At 41.8% G+C, this 17936-nt stretch overlaps 1 protein-coding gene across 10 annotated transcripts in view; it reads right to left on the bottom strand.

Annotated features, from left to right (window-relative positions):
• STON2 (stonin 2) overlaps positions 1-17936 on the bottom strand; it is a 206474-nt gene that overhangs the window by 177550 nt on the left and 10988 nt on the right. For 4 of the 10 annotated variants that reach the window (XM_016433728.2, XM_007472697.3, XM_056810603.1 and 1 more), the window contains one exon: positions 2641-2698. The exons of 1 other annotated variant lie outside the window; for it this stretch is intronic. The gene's annotated coding sequence lies outside the window, so the exon portion shown is untranslated. Of the gene's footprint in view, positions 1-369; positions 550-634; positions 851-2640; positions 2699-17936 lie in introns of those variants that run through there. 5 more of the 10 variants (XM_056810604.1, XM_056810606.1, XM_007472695.3 and 2 more) reach the window with 4 other exon arrangements.

The raw sequence follows: 17936 nt of genomic DNA, 5'->3' as shown, positions 1-17936 counted from the left end.
TTGAATATATTCTATACTACTATCATCTTAGATGGAAGTCCAATGCGTTCTAAGTCAATCCACCCAAGAAAGGAAATTTCACCACTTCCAAATCTCCCTTAGGGTAGATCACACTATCAAACGAGCCTCCCAGTTTTCCTTTCAATCTACCCCCGCTTGAATTATTCACCCCAGCACAGTTCTACCATCTCTAAGCTAGCTGAGCAGTTCGCTGGGCAGGCGTATAGAGAGGTTGGAAAGAGTCTTTGGGAGTACCATGTTTCCTGACTCCAATTTTTAACACGTTCCCCCCCCCCCCTTTCCCACTGTCCCACCGCTCCTTCTTAGTAGTTACACACTCAGATGAAGCAGATTCCAAAGAAGCTTTACCCGAAATAGAAGTACCCAGTCTGGTTGTAGAGGAGCTTACGCTAGGATTGTGGGCAGAGGAGAGAGAAGCAACGCTCGCTTTCTCGGGTCGGTGGAAGGAAGAGCCAGAGGTAAGGGAACCTCAATGGCACTAGGACCTAGCAGAAGTCCCTTCTTTCTCCCCTAGCTCCACCTGCCTTCCTCCTGGCTCTAGAGACACTTCTTAGGATTTGCCAAGGAGCAAGAGAAGGGGTGGCGGCATCTGGGAAGGCAGGGCTGGGGTTACCTCGAGAACAGCCAGCAGGGTTCACAGACACGGGCAGGGAATTAACACAACAGCAGTAGCGGTGGCGGTGGTGATGTAGGCGACAGGCGCCGGGTGGAAGAATCCTGGAGAGTGAGTGCTTGGACTGCGCTCAGAGCCCACGGCTAGGAGCTCCCTGCTCCCAACCCCAGCTCCGCTCCCGCCACCCCTGATTGGTCAGAGAAGAAGCTGGAAAAGCGATCTGATTGGGCAGTGTGGAAGCCAAGAAGGAGGAGTGGGGATGCGGGGCTGGGGAGACACCCTGGGTTTCTCTGTGTTCTCAGTTTTCCTCTTCAGGTTGTTCAGAGTTTGAAATCCATAGTTGCGTAACTAACTCTCCAGGTCGTGGCTCTAGCCAGAACGGAGGGACTCCTGGGCTGTGAAGTCTGTGTGCGTGGTGGAGATGATAGGGACTAGGGGTGGGGAGTATGATCACGTCTCCACAGTTCTCACCCACGCTGTCCCTGTGTGCCAGCTTGTAAAACACTGAGGATGCAGAGTACTCTCTATTCCACGTGGTTCCAGGCATTGGAATGACCACTTCTTCAATTAAGCTTTTTCACCTCACACTGTAGCTTCAACTACACTAGGAGAGGAAACATTAGAACAAGATGGACTAGCTAATCTGTTTACACAGCGCAAGGTGGACTAGTTAATCTATTCTCTCTGTCTGTCTCTGTCTCTTTTGTCTGTCTATCTGTCTGTCTGTCTCTCTCCTCTGTGTTCATTTTGCTAGATCCTGTGGACCCTAAAGTTTCCTGTGAATCTGCTTAAGACTTGGCTCCTGCCGATATAGAGTTTAGTTTCTCAAGCTAGAGATTAGAGCTATTAGGAGTGATATACTGAAATTTAGAGGGATTTACAGCACTGTGCTTAAACCTAGCATCCAATTAGCAAGAATATTTAGTTAAAATGGAAGCTACCATATGATAGCTTCCTCTAGCAACTGTATCCTAGGTAAGCTCTTTGTCTACCAGGTGCAATCTTGCTTCTTCTCCCAAAAGGCTCTGATACTAATATCTCAGAGTATCTGCCGCGGACAATGTTCAAGAGTTTCTCTTTGTTTAGGTTTTGTGTTCTCCAGTTCCAAGTCCTTCAACCACAAACTGAAATGAGGGTGCCATATATACTGCTTCCCCACAGTATGTTTTATGGTACATGCCCTATGCTCTAGAATTTCTAGTTATAGCTCTAGTAATAAACACAATTTTCACATGAAAAGTAAAATTGAAATTCAACATAAAAAACCTGAAAAGACATATGAAGTGATACAAAATGAAGTGAGCAGAACCAGGAGAATGCTGTACATAGTAACAGCAATAAAATACAATGATCAATTGAAATGACAACTATTATCAGCAATGCACGAATCCAGGACAACTTCAAGGGATTCGTGAGGGAAAAGGCTATCCACTACCAGAGAAGGAACTGACAAAGACTGAATGCAGATTGAAGCATGCCATTCTTCATTTTATTTCCTCAAGAATTTTTCTCTAGTGTAAGTGATATGTCTTCTTTCACACCTATATCATATTGTCATATCATATTACCTGCCATTTTGGGAAGGGTGAGAGAAGACATGGGTCAGAAAATGTCAGAAAAAACTATTGAAAATAGTTTAGACATGTAAACTGGGAAATTAAAACAACAAAAAAACTTATTTAAAAATTAACATATTGGGCCCAGAGACTCCAAAACAGTGGACACAAAACAATGAAAACCCAATACCTAATCTTTCCTTTCTTTAATCCAACCTCCACACAATAGCTAGGTTGATATCCCTTAAATACAGGTATAACTTTGTAATGCCTGTGCTCAATAAGCTTCAATGGCTCCCTTTTGCCTCTAAAATAAAATAAAAACTCCTCCAATGTTTGAAACCCTTCCAACTCTGGCTCCAAACAACTTAGAGGTAACCACTTAGAATAAGTGTGATAATAGAAAAAGAGACAATATGCTGGAATCAAAGCACTTAGTTCAAATCCTACCTCTGACATTACTTGCGTGGACAAGCTATTTGACCTCCTGTAGTCTCAGTATCATCCTCTGTAAAATAAAAGGAGAGGAAATTGAACTAGATTGCCTTTCAGTTATTTCCACATTTATGAATCTTTTTAGATATGTAACACATCATATTCCTTCATGTATTTTACCTTCCAACTGTACTGACTACTTGTTGGTGTGAATGTGAAATCCACTACCCCCCTTTTATGATTTAATCCTTGATAGCATAGATCTTAAACTTTTCTAAAAATAATCATTTTTAAAGTAAATCACACAGCTGGTGTGAAGTTTTCTGACTGCCCCACTCTATGCTCTATTATGTGAAATTATTGTTCAAACACACCCTTGGGATATCTGATTTGTACTTCTCCTTTTTGGTTGATTGTTGCTGGCTGTATTTGATGTTTAGGAATAATATGATGCTTGGGAACAACCTAAAAAAGTTTATTTTAGCAACAAGTTCTTGATCTATATAAAGAGACTTCTCAAAAGGCTTGCAGTCTTTGGTTGCCAACTGGAGTCTGGCTTTATTGTGAGACCAGCCCTCTCTCAATAAACTCTTTCACTTGTATAACAATATTCATAGCTGTGCTCTTTGTGGTGGCAAAAAATTGGAAAATGAGGGGATGCCCTTCAATTGGGGAATGGCTGAACAAGTTGTGGTGTATGTTGGTGATGGAATACTATTGTGCTCAAAGAAACAATGAACTGGAGGCATTCCATGTGAACTGGAATGACCTCAAGGAAGTGATGCAGAGTGAAAGGAGCAGAACCAGGAGAACAATATAAACAGAGATGGATACATTGTGGTACAATCGAACATAATGGACTTCTCTACTAGTAGCAATGCAATGATCCAGGACAATTCTGAGGGACTTGTGAGAAAGAATGCTATCCACATCCAGAGGAAGAACTGTGGGAGTAGAAACAGAAAAAAAAAAAACAACAAATGTGTAATCACATGGGCCGATGGGGATATGATTGGGGTTTTAAATCCTAAATTATCACCCTAGGGCAAATATCAATAATATGGGAATAGGTCTTGGCCTATTACACATGTAAAACCCAGTGGAATCATGCATTGGCTATGGGATGGGTTTTAGGGGACGGGAGGAGAAGGGAGGGAAAGAACATGATTTTTGTAACCTTGGAAAAATATTCTAAATTAATTAAATAAAATTTTTAAAAAAACCCTCTCATTTTGGCTTGGAGACTTTGTTTCACTTTTTTGTGTCTTGGCTAATAAATTTTCACCATATTGGTCTTCATAATATACCATAATTCTCTCTCCCATATCCGAGTTTTTACACAGTATCAAGTATGAAATATGTACCTTTTCCTCAGCTCAGCTCTTAGAAGCTCCAGTTTCCTTTAAAGTTAAGGTCAAGAGTCATCACCTACAAGGCCTAGCTTCATCTACTCATCTCTAGTATCTCCCTGACAAAATCATCTTGTATTCATTTATTTTACAAATATTTTGTTTATCTTTTTTTTTATGTGTATAAGCTTATTTCTCCTGATAAAAGAAGGATCTTGGAGGCAAGGGCTATTTTAATTTTTTTTCCCTTTCATATATACAGTTATTAGCATAGAACCTGACCCTTAGTATTTGTTTAATTAATATATATTAATAAATACAGGATATTCCTTCTGTTATTGCATTTACCTCAGGTCTCCTTATTCCTATTTAGGCTAAACTCTTGTTTTAAAAAATTTATATGTTATGTTTTCTTCCAGAAATTTTCCTTCTCTGCTCTTATGCTGATTGTATCAATTCACAAACTTCATCTACCCCTCTCCCCTGGCAGTTTGATAGACAATTTGAGAACAAAGAGAACAAAGTAAGTATGGATTCCTTTGGGTTCTTTCCCCTCCTCACTCCCACTCATATTGGCAGGTTGAGTCACCCTGACCACCCCAGGTTCAAAGTACTCTGTAAGTCTTTATTTATATAACTATAGCCTATATAAATATAGGGGTGTATGGGGTGTTCAGGGAGGGGTAGTATCTCTGGTATGGAGGGCTTGTTGTGCCCTCTTAGGGCAGCTCTCCAGCCTCTGACCCTCACCTGACACCCAGCTCTCACTTGTGGTTCCCAGTAGCTGCTAGCATGCGGCAGCGGCCATACCCCGGGCAACAGCTTCGACAAGCCGGCCAAACCTTATGAGAATAGCCATTGGGTCATCGACTCCTGGTGAACCAGGGCTTTGCTCATCCAGCATGTGAAGACTGCTTCGGCGGAACAGGAAGAAGAAACCAATAAGAAGGTTCAACGGCTGAGAGGGCGACACAACAAAGCACTGTGGAGTGCTTAGGGTGTGTTGGAACACAAAGGACAACACGGCCATCCAATGCAGCTGAGGAAGTCTCCAGGTGTAACAATTTTTCGTGCCACTGGACCCAGGCTTCCAATGCCGAGAGAGTGGGACTGTCTCTGTGCAATGACTTTTCCACTTAAATCTCCTTCACGCACAAGTGTCTTTCTGCACATTCATCTATCCTAACCCCGCCCACCCTCTTCAAGACCCACGGCGATGGGGGAGTGACGACACAACAGGTGGAGGTGACCGCTGGCAGTTGTAGTCACGATCCTGCACATAGGCGGCCCACGGACCAGTGGTTGCTCGGCCCTGTGGGCAGCAGGGATGTTTGGCAGCATCCTGGGCGACTGAGCAGCCCCCTCTAGGACAGCACTGCTCACCCTAATCAAGGGAGGGGACTAGAAAAGGTGTCCCAAACATGGCCTGCCCTACAAACACCTGGTCAGCACACCGTGCCTGGCGGGTCATCCCCTTTAAGCGGTCGAAATCAAAGAAAAAATACAAAGAAACTCCTACTAGGAGCATGGAACATCAGGACATTACTTGACAGAGAGAATGCCCCAAGACCTGAGAGAAGAACAGCTCTAATCGGTAAAGAACTGGCACGATATAACATTGACATCGCAGCCTTAAGTGAAACACACTTACCAGAAGGGGGATCACTCAGCGAACCCACCACTGGATACACCTTCTTCTGGAAAGGTAGAGCCTCAAATGAAGACAGAATCCACGGTGTTGGCCGGGCCATCAAGACCAGTTTGCTCAAACAGCTGCCAGACTTGCCTGTGGGCATCAGTGAGAGGCTCATGAAGATCCATTTGCCTCTCAGCAAAGACCGGTATGCCACAATCATCAGCGCATATGCCCCAACACTGACTAGCACAGAGGAGACCATCGAGCAGTTCTACTCTGACCTGAGTGCCATCCTGCACTCAGTGCCCACAAATGACAAGCTGATACTACTGGGAGACTTCAACGCCCGCATTGGCCAGGACCATGAAAGATGGAAAGGAGTGCTCGGCAAACATGGCGTGGGCAAAATGAACAACAACGGCCTACTGCTACTCAGCAAATGCTCAGAGTTCGAACTCACCATCACAAACACTGTGTTCAGAATGGCGAACACATATAAAACAACGTGGATGCACCCAGGATCAAAACAGTGACATCTCTTTGACTACATCATTGTACACCGGCGAGCCATCCAGGATGTAAAGATCACCAGAGCCATGAGAGGAGCTGAATGCTGGACAGACCACCAATTGGTTAGAGCGACTCTTCAAATGCACATTGCGCCTCACCATCGAAAACGCGCCCAGACAGTTTGCGCATTTTACAACATGAGTCCTCTTAGAGATCCATCTTATTTGCAAACATTCCAGTCCTGCCTGGAAGACAAGCTGTCTGCCAAGGGACCACTCACTGGAAGCTCAACCGAGAAATGGAACCAGTTCAGAGATGCAGTGAAGGAAACATCAAAGGCAGTCCTAGGCCCCATACAATGCAACCACCAGGACTAGTTCGAGGAGAACAACACTGCTATTGAAGACCTATTGAGCAAAAAGAACAAAGCCTTTATGGAGTGGCAAAGTAACCCAAACTCTGCTCCTAAAAAGGACAGATTCACGTCTTTCCAAGCCACGGTGCAGCATGAGATCAGGAAGATACAAGACTGATGGTAGGAAAAAAAGGCAGAAGAAATCCAGCACTTTGCTGACACGAAAAACTATAAACAATCTTTCGGTGCCCTCAAGACTGTCTATGGGCCATTAAAACCCACCACCACTGCCCCATTGCTATCCTCTGACGGTGACACTCTCATAAAAGATAAAAAAGGCATCAGCAACAGGTGGAAAGAACACTTCAGCCAGCTCTTCAACCTACCCTCCTCAGTCGACCAAAGGGCCCTTGACCAGATCCCCCCAAACCGCATCATCAAGCAACTTGACATCCCTCCTTCATTAGAAGAAGTCCAAAAAGCCATTAAACAAATGAGTGTAGGCAAGGCACCCGGTAAAGATGGGATCCCAACCGAGGTGTACAAGGCCTTAAAGGGAAAGGCACTCCAGGCATTCCACATAGTGCTGACCAGCATATGGGAAGAGGAAGACATGCCCCCAGAACTCAGAGATGCCTCCATCGTAGCCCTATACAAGAACAAAGGCTCACGAGCAGCCTGTGACAACTACAGAGGCATGTCACTGCTCTCCACTGCTGGAAAGATCCTCACCCGTGTTATACTCAACAGACTCCTGTCATCTGTTTCAGAGCAGAACCTGCCTGAATCACAATGTGGCTTCCAACCAGATCGCAGCACCATCGACATGGTCTTCACGGTGAGGCAAATGTAGGAAAAATGCCTTGAGCAGAACCTGAGTCTCTACATTGTCTTCATAGACCTGACAAAGGCGTTCAACACAGTGAACAGGGACGCATTGTGGGTGATCCTCAGCAAGCTCGGCTGCCCAGCAAAATTCGTCAAACTGATCCAGCTCTTTCATGTCGACATGACAGGGGAAGTCCTATCTGGTGGAGAGACTTCTGATCGCTTCAACATCTCCAATGGTGTGAAACAAGGCTGTGTCCTTGCTTCGGTACTATTCAACCTATTTTTCACCCAAGTATTACGACATGCTGTGATGGATCTAGACCTGGGCATCTACATCAAATACCGACTGGATGGCTCACTATTCGACCTTCGCCGCCTGACTGCAAAAACAAAGACAACAGAGAGACTCATCCTAGAAGCTCTCTTTGCAGATGACTGTGCTCTCATGGCCCACCAAGAAAATCATCTCCAAACCATTGTGGACAGGTTCTCTACAGCAACAAAACTGTTTGGCCTGACTATCAGCCTCAGCAAAACAGAGGGGCTGTTCCAACCTGCACCAGGGAGGCCAACGAACCAGCCGTGCATTACAATCGACAGCACGTAGCTTTCTAACGTCAACACTTTCAAGTACCTGGGCAGCACCATTGCCAACGACGGGTCCCTAGACTACGAGATTAATGCCAGGATCCAAAAAGCCAGCCAGGCACTCGGGCGGCTGCGCTGCAAAGTCCTCCAACACAGAGGTGTAAGCACTGCAACGAAGCTCAAAGTGTACAACACAGTGGTCCTCAGCTCGCTCCTGTACGGTTGTGAGACATGGACACTGTACCGGAAGCACATGAAACAGCTGGAACAATTCCACCAACGCTCCCTCCGGTCAATCATGAGGATCCGATGGCAGGACCGAATCACCAACCAGGAAGTCCTCGACAGAGCCAACTCCACCAGCATCGAAGTCATGGTCCTCAAGACCCAGCTATGATGGTCTGGACACGTCATCCGCATGGACCCACAGCGAATACCAAGACAGGTATTCTATGGTGAACTGTCAGCTGGACTCAGGAAACAAGGCCGACCAAATAAAAGATGCAAGGATCAGCTAAAGTCCAACTTGAAGTGGGCTGGCATTACACCAAAGCAACTAGAACTCACTGCCTCTGACAGAAGTAGCTGGCAAACCCACATTCACCATGCCGCCACCACCTTTGAAGATGAGCGACGTCGACATCTTGTCGCTGCGCGTGAACGCCGACACCAGGCCACCACCGCACCTCCCGTAACAACTGGCGTCCCAGGCCCCATGTGCCACAAACTGTGCGCCTCAGCCTTTGGACTCCAAAGCCACATGAGGGTACACCGTAGATGAAACTGCACAAAGACAATAGTCATTCTCGGTCACCGAGAGACTACCACTACTATATATATAGCCCACAAGCCAACCCCAATATGTTTTCTTTTCCAGAAGTGATCCAAAGGTCACAATTAGTTCAAACCAAAGATATTTAGTGAAATGACACACAATAAGAAACAAGACATTTCCCTCTTAAATGTGTGGTATACTATAACAAATATGCAGAGTATCACAGGTAGCATAAACACTCATAGAGTTCTTAAGTGAAAAGCATAAATACAGGGTAACACCATTAAGATTAAGTCCCCTGAGAGATAGAGATGGAAATTTTTTTGGCCCTTCTTTTATCTCAGAGTTTAGCACAGTGCCTGGGACATACTAGGCACTTCATAAATACTTGTGGGTGTGACACATGGTCAAAGCACACCTGATGTAAACCAGAATCCATAGTCACAAACTAGCTTGAGAGATGTTAAATCCTTGCTTCATCACCTTAACATACCTACAGGTCATCATACCATCTACCCTGCCATTGACCAATGTATCTCTGAGCTCCAATTTTTCTGCTCATGCTTTGGGCAGGCATCAAATTATTGCTTTTAGAAAAGGCATGCCAATTGATTGTCCCTTAGATTTACTCATTAACCCTATGACTCCCTGGACAAAAATTCTCTTCCTTTCCTCTAAGTGTGCAATCTCCTTCCTCTACATACTTGAATGTAAGCTTCCTCAGACCAAGAACTGTTATAAGTTTTGCTTTTATATCCCTACCATTTAACTCTGTGCCTGGTCATACTAAGCCCTTAAATGCTTTATCATTCATTTATAAGATTTTAAAGGTCTTTAAATTTAAATGCATTTATATTTTTGAAAGCCATTATATTAACATTTTAATACTATTTTTCCATGTAATAAGTTCTCAGAGTTGACAGGGTAGCCCTTGAGCCAATAATTTGCCTTGTCAGGGAAGTAGTTAAAGAGCTTTTTGAAAAACTGCCCTGCTCTACTTTGAAGGAATTCAGATGGGATAACATTCCATTATTCTCAGGTTTACTGAAGGGTAAGGCATAAGGTCATTTACTTTGAGGAGCCTCTGTGCCCAGAACTCAGGCAGTAAGAACAGCCAAGTTTTTTCTTGCCTGTATTAATTGGCAAACAGCTGATTTCCCATTGGAAGAAGTGACAGATTGGTTATAGGCAAACCCCTCTCCTCTCATGAAAAGCAATTTAGGCAGGAAGTGAATTGATTCATATTTGTGAAGGGAACTTTCAACAAAAGGTTTAAGCATCAGCTCAAACAAAACTTAATTTGCTGAAGTCTGTTCCTTTTCCTACCCCAGGCCAGGAACTCAATTTGGATTTACATAATTACCAGGTGGCTGAGTAGCTGATCCAATAGAACCAAAGCTAGGAATTCTTTTACCTAGGGCTAAATTTGGTGTGTGTAGATGGGGGCAGGGTGATGCCTGGATTAGGTCAAGGGAGATTTCAGACAGAAGTCATGAGAATTGAGGAAACTGAAAAATCAGGGTTTTTGAAAAGAATGAGGACAGATAGCTTGCTGAGTAGAGGTGGAAGAAAAGGGTATAATATGGAAAAGTTTACTTGTCAGACTTATGGATAAGGGAAGAATTTATTGACCAAGTAAGCCATAGAGAACATTGCAAAAAAAAAAAAAAGAAATTATTTTTATTACATTAAATTTAAAAGGCTCTGTACAAATAAAACCAATTCAACCAAGATTATGTGGCAAACAGCAAATGTGGGAAAAAATCTTAATAATAAGTATCTCTGACAAAAGACTCATCTCTCAAATACATAGAGAGCAAACTTATAAGAACATAAAGCATTACCTAACTGAAAAATGGTCAAGGGATATGAACAGGCAGTTCAGAGGATGAAATTAAGACTATCCATAGGTATCTTTAAGAGGAAACTTAACATCTTCCATATATCAGACATCCCATACTGTACCAAACCAATTATTTAATCTGTTCATCTCTCTCTGGTAATGTCACTAAGAACTAATTTGTTGGACATCCTTACATCCTCTAAATGCAGATTCAACATTTACTGGATGGGCAGCTAGGTGGCATGATGAATAGAGTGCTGGGCTCTGGCATCAGGAAGACACAGTTTCCTGAGTTTGAATCTGGCCTCATACACTAATTATGACACTGGGCAAACCAATTAACCCTATGTGCCTCAGTTTCTTCATATGTAAAATGAATTGCAGAAAGAAATGGCATACCACTCTAGTAGCTATGCTTAGATCATCCCAAATTGGTTCACAAATAATCAGAAATGACTGAAAAGTGATTGATTAAAACTGTATGGAAAGAAGTATATGGACAGGCAGTGAAAAAGAGAAAAGGGGTGGCATCTGGGTAGCTCAGTGTATGGAGAGCCAGGCCTAGAGATGGGAGGCCCTAGGTTCAAATCTGGCCTCAGACACTTCCCTGCTGAATGACCCTGGGCAAATCACTTAACCCCCATTGCCTAGCCCTTACAGATCTTCTGCCTTGGAACCAATATACAGTATTGATTCCAAGATGGAAGGTAAGTGTTTAAAAAAAGAGAAAAGACTTTGATAGGTCCCAAGGTCTTCCTCTCTTAGAACTTAAAGTTTGAGCCATATATCCATGCAAGCATAAGTTTAATACAAAATACTGTTTAACAAGTCTAAATAAGAGATGCAAGCAAAATATTATGTGATATCTGAATGGGAAAAATGGTTAGATAAGGTTTTATGAAGGAAGAAACATTTTAAATGCTACTGAAGTCTGTAAACCTCAAAATTTCTTAGACTTATAAATGTTGGAAATTTCACCATTGGGAAATTTCATACTTGAAAAATTTCCTATTGATAGTGGGTCTTGGCTATTGGAATGTGAACCCCATTGGCATGGGAGGCTCCTCCTCCTCCCTTCTTAAGATTACTTTAGGACAGAAACCTTTTGCTGAACAATGGAAAGGACTTTGACCTATGCTTAAGCATAGAACAGGAAGTTCTTTGAGTCATGATTGATTTTAGAATTGATACAATGGAGATACTTGGAATCAATCTCCACCCTACTCAGTCCTAACAGGATTGAGGAAGGGCTGCAGCATAGATCAAAATTTAATTATTCCAATCTCTACCCTACTCAGGTTAACAGGATTTAGGAAGGGCTGTAGCAAAGGATCAAAGATTTAATTATTTGAAAATATGACCTTCAACAGACATGTGCAAAGCCAGAGACCTCTGGGCAGTCCTGGGTTAAGCTAGAACCTCCATTGGCACAGGGAAATTGATGGACAGTGATTGGTAGATGTGAGAACTGAGGGGAGGGAACTTGGATGGTTTCCTTAAAGAGAGAGGGGTCTGAAGACTCAGGGGTGGTGGTTGAGGAGTTTGTCTGGGTGGTTGGAGTGTGCTCTGAGAAGCTTGCTCTGAAGAAGCTGAAGGTGGGGGCCTCTGAGACTGTTTCTCCATTTTGGTCACGTGAGTAATAGGGACTGATCTCTTTTCTTTGCCCCAGCTATCTAAGGGCTTGGGCCTTTAGGCCCAGCCTAAACAGAAGGGGTATTTAAGCCCTATTCCCTTCTCTCCCTTTTCTCTCTCTCTATCTCTAATTCCTTTCTTCCTCCTGTTGTAATTAAACTCCATAAAAGATTGACTGCTGACTTAAGTTTTCATTTAGGAATTACATAGCTGAATTCCTTGGCGACCTTAAATTAATATATATCAGTCTTTTTAAAGTGATTTCCTTGTCACAAGTCTCAGAGATATTAGCCTCAACTTCCATTACTTTTCATTGTCATTCTACCCTAATATGATATTGTCCCAAGAACAAAAATGTCTTTTCTCCTTGACCTCCCTTAACTTCTTTTCTGTTGCTTTTCCCCAAGTTGCATTTTTTTTCTTTCAGGTTCAAGTTTATGCTTATGTTTAATGAGAGAAATAATCTCTCTTTAAAGCTCCAAACTGGGGCAGCTAGGTAGCACAGTGGATAGAGTGCATCAGATCTGGGTTCAAATCTAGCTTCAGATTCTTCTTACCTGTGTGACCCTGCACAAGTCACTTTACCCCAATTTCCTAACCATTATCACTCTTCTGCCTTAGTGTTAATTATAAGACAGAAAGTAAGGTTTAAAAAAAACAAACAAACAACTACAAACTATTGATTCTCTTTCCAAGTTTTTCTTCCCTAGCTCCTATTGATTTCCCATCCCCCCCACAACCTTGTGCTTTCATTTCTTTTCCATTTTTCTCTTGTTCTCTCATTTAATTTATAAAATCATTTTAATGCTTTTGAAAAATTCTTGCTTTGGAGTGGCCAGATTGCTCAGTAGATAGAGAGCCAAGACTGGAGAGGGAAGGTCCTAATTTCAAATTTGATCTCAGATACTTCCTAGGTCTGTGACCCTAGGCAAATCATTTAACCCCAATTGCCTTAGACCTTCCAGCTCTTCTGCCTTGGAACTGATACTTAGAATCAATCCTAAAACAGAAAGTAAAGGTTTTAGGGGAAAAAAATCTTACTTCATGTATTCTAAGAATTATAGTTGAACTTGTGCCCAAACTGTGTTTTAATTTATGGCTTACCTCGTAGAAGTTTTGAAGTTATTCTTTTTCTTCTGGGTTTATTGAGCATGTATGCCTGATACCATAATAGCTCTTTTGGGTGAAAGTCTTTTTGTTGTTGTTTGTGTATTCTTCTAGCCTTATGTAAATCTTGAAATTTCTCAGACTTGTGAATGTTAAAAATTTCCCGGGAATTCTCAATTGGAACAATTCCCTACTGGGAACATTCCCCATTTTGACTGTGAGAACTTGCCAGGATCAGAAATGGGAGGACCTCTACTCCACCCATACTTAAGACTGCTTTAGGGGAGAAAACTCCTTGCTAAACAATGAAAGTACTTAGACCCATACTTATATTGAGGCAAGGAGTTCTTTGAGCCATGCCTGTTTTTAGAATTGATACAATGGGATGCTCGGTACCTATAAAGGTCGGGCAACTTGTAAACTTGCCAGGGACAAAGAGGTGAAAACTTACTCAGAGGTTTTCCTCTTGAGGGGATTAGTTGACTCAGCTGTGTTTTTCTGGTTCAGACTTACTGAGGGGATTAGTCTACTCAGCTATGTTTTCTCTGGTTCAGACTTACTCAGAGGTTTTCTCCTAAAGGGATTAGTCGACCCAGCAGTGTTTTTAGAATAGGGCTGTCCTTTGGAAAACGTCTACAGTGATTGGTAGATGGAAGAACTTAGGGGAGGTGACATAGGAGAAAACCTCCTATATAAGAAAGAGATTCGCTTGAGGAAAGAGGCCTTTTGGAAAAATCCTTTTGGACAAGCTCGTGAGGAGAGGCTCTTGAGAAGAAAATCCTTTGGAGGAAGATCTCTAAGGAGTCTCTGGCTGGAAGGCTCTTTGAGGAGGACTCTGACTGGAACTCTCTCTGGTGAAGTCAGCTGAGAAGGAGCTGGCCTGGTGTCACTAGAATCCTTGCTTAGACAGACCTTGTGGTGAGTGATAAAAGACTGACTGACTGATCTCTCTTTCTTGAGACTCAGGTCTAGGCCATGTTGGCTTAAGGCCCTTCATACTTATTCCTTTTTTACTCTCCTTCTCTCTTTCTTTAATTCCTCATTGTATTATTAATTAAATTCTCTATAAAACCCAGTTGACTTAGGTATATTCATAATTGGGAATATTTCCCTGGCGACCACCTTATATTTGATTTTAAAACAAGACACTGTGATGAAAACATATTTTCTGCGGTCACAAATTTACTCACCCACTCTTATATCTATCACAATTGATATCTTCCACTATTTTAACTCTTACAGTTTATACCCTTAACTCTTTTAACTGCCACAGTTTATGTCTCCAACTATTTTAAATGTTACACTTACTTTCTAAATTCAGACTTTGTATTGGGATCAAGCTCTGTGTATCTCTGGAGAGAATGTTTGGGCCATGGTTGGTCCTGTCATATGTTCTCTTGGATTCTGCTTCTGCTTTCTTTGGATTTTGAGTATTGCATTATTTTAGGATCTGAGACAGCGCAGGTAAGGGACCTGTAGGCTTTCAGTGTGCTCAGAGTAGTTTAGAGGCAGAGAGGTGGTACAATAGATTCTTGAGCACTGGACTGGATATCTGGATGACTCATCTTCATGAGTTCAAATCTGGCCTCAGATACTTACTAGCTGGGTAACCCATGACAAATTACTTAACTGTGTTTGTCTCAGTCCCTCATCTTTAAAATGAGCTGGAGAAAGAAATGGCAAACTGTTCTAGTATCTTTGCCCAGAGAACCACAACTGTAGTCACAAAGAGTCAAACATAACTGAAATAACTCAACAACAATTCCAATGTGTTCTAATCCAGGGTTAAATTTGAGTATCACCCTCCTGGCCTGAGCTCTGCAAGTTCTGGATCTGGGTCAAGTGTAAGCAAAACACTTGTTGGAGCTTTAATATATTGCTGCTGGACTCAGCCACTGCTATTAGCTGGTTGCCAAGGGTTCAATGATAGAGCTGCAGGCTTTCCTTTGGACTGAGCTTCCTGCCTTGGTTACTCAGTTTTAGGATTCAGACAATGTTGGGCTGGATATGAGACTATGATCTCAGGATTAGAGCCATCTAACTGTTGCTTACTTCTTGTTTAGTAAAGAGCCTAGGGCATTAGATCACTCCAGGTCCTATATTGCCACACTTAGGTGCAGGTCCTCTCCTCAGTCTGCATGTGATCCAGAACCTGGCAGTGAGCAACAGAACTTTCAATTGGCTCTTTGCACAAGATCAGACTGTGGGATGTGCTGAAGCCAGCTCTAACTGGTTTTCAAGAGTCAATTTAAAATTTCAACATAAGCATTTGCACCTCAGAAATCAACAATCACTCCAAATTAGGATTTTGATTGATTGATTTTTTTTTGTCTAGACTTAAGAAAGTGATAGAGAAAATGGTAAAAATGAAGATTAAACTCAAAAGTATGTCATGCATACTTTTTTATTTTTTTGGAAAGCTGATTGTTAAAACATTTATGAGCACACTCCTAGTTGGACCCTTCTCTGTCAGATCTGGGAGCTCTTCTTACCCTATTGCACAGCTGAGGCAAACTCTTATTCAATTCTCACCCTGGAATGCTTTGTATTGTCTCTCCTGGAAACACTCTGTCCTCAATGTCTATATATTTATTCTAGGTCCGTGTGCAAACCTGGCCTGGAAAAAAAATGACTTTACTATATTTTTTCTTGAATTTACTGATCAAGACTTGGCCCATTTCCTAATATTTGTGGAGTAATTATGGAGACAAGATCAACTGTACTGCTTTTTCCCACTAGACCATCTTGGCTGGTCTCTGGAATTCTTCCTATTCAAAGAGTTCCTCACAATGAGAACTTTGATTGGAAATTTGAAAAAGTGGGATCAGGGGGGTTACATTTCAGTGCTTCCCGTACCTCTAATTTTTCTATCTTTTTTTTTCTAGCTGTGGTCTAAGTCTCTTTCCTTGTCATTCCTGAATTTCTTGAACTAACATTTATACCTATTGTCTCTACTTCCTATCCATCCATTACCTTCTTAATTCTCTGTGAAAAAAATGTAATATGTAAGGTGTTACCATACTTACATGCTTACAGAATTGTCTTCAGTATTACCAAGATTTAGATATTGCTAATATGCCTAGATATTCCTAAAATGTCCATGGGTCTGACCATGTCACTTCACTGCTTGGCCAATTGGAGTGGCTTTTTATTATCTCTATGATGGAATACAAATTCCATTGTCTGGCATTTAAAACCCTTCACAATCTGACTCCAATTTACCTGCCCAGACTTATTCTAAATTATTTTCCTTCACCTATTTTTTAATCCACTCAAATTGATCTACTTGCAGTTTCTTGAATACAACACTTCATCACCCATCTAAATGCCTTTGCACTTATTGTCTCACATACTTGGAATGTTCTTCCTCCTCTCCTGGACCCCCCAGATTCCTGGATTCCTTCAGGACTAAATTAAAATACTGTTTTGTGCAGGAGGTCTTTTCCATCCTCTAAGATTGCACCCAGTGTAATGGTTGGATGAAAACTGTGTGTTCCAATGGCCTTGAAGGTGGATGAAGCAGGCACTGGGTTGCATCTAGAGCTTGGTCCGACATGGAAGAGGCCAAAGTTCTCCACTGAATCCTGGGCTGTTGCCAGTCATTATGACTTTTGTTTTACCTCTAGACTCTAGAAGAGAGAGTGAGGCTGATCACTTTGTGCATCTCTGCCTCATTTAAATCCACTTCATTGATCCTCTTCCAAATGATGGATGAACAACTAAACTACTAACATCTTCCCCTCTGAGATGACTTTCTATCTATCTTGTATGAAGCTAGTGCCTTGAATATTGTATCTCTCACTCAAATATAAACCCCTTTAGGGCAGGGATTATTTTTGCCTTTCTTTGTATCTCCCCAGCACTTAATAATATTTATTGACTGACTGATTAGCTATGAGATCATAAACAAATTCATTTAGCCTTCCAGGGTCTCAGTTTCCTCAACTATACAGTGATACTAATGCTACCTGGATAGTCTACTTCATAACTATTGTGAAGATCAAATAAGATAATATATGGGAAAGTGCTTTGAAAAACATAATACTCTATACAAATAGAATTGGAAGGACTTTGTTTAACCCAAATTCAACACACACAAATTCAGATATATGTGACTGGCAATCAAAAACAATAAAGGGAAAAATATGTAAAACAAAAAATTTTAATTACATGCTAAATCCATAATCCTAAGCAGGGTAAAGTCTAGCAGCCATTCACAAAACCACGCTCATTCTCATTCTGAGAATAATTTGTGTGTTATTGCATTATTTTGTGCCAAACATTAGCTCCCACATCAATCTTTGCCTGGAGTTCTCACTTATAACAAATCCTGTCCATGTCAGAGCAGTGTGTCTTTTTGTTTCCTTAATTCTACTTAGTTCTTAATAACGAATTGAAAGTATAAGAGTAGTGATGCTGGTAGTTCCGATAAACCTAAGAAACATCATAATGGGCCTAAGAAATACTTGTCAAATAATGGGGTTCAATATTATGCTTCATTTTCAACTTATACAAAGCTTCTTAGAACATATTGGTTGATAAAATGAGGTCCTACTGTATAAACTACTATGCAAATGAGAGTGCTATCATCACAAATTATTACTTCTATGCTTTTAAAACTATCACCTCCATGTGGATGTCTCCAATCTCAGTTTCCATCTTTGATCTTTAGCTTATTGGACCAC

This window comes from Monodelphis domestica, chromosome 1, assembly GCF_027887165.1.
Source record: "Monodelphis domestica isolate mMonDom1 chromosome 1, mMonDom1.pri, whole genome shotgun sequence".
Classification (NCBI taxonomy): Eukaryota; Metazoa; Chordata; class Mammalia; order Didelphimorphia; family Didelphidae; genus Monodelphis; species Monodelphis domestica.
This window is presented reverse-complemented; position numbering and strand designations above follow the sequence as displayed.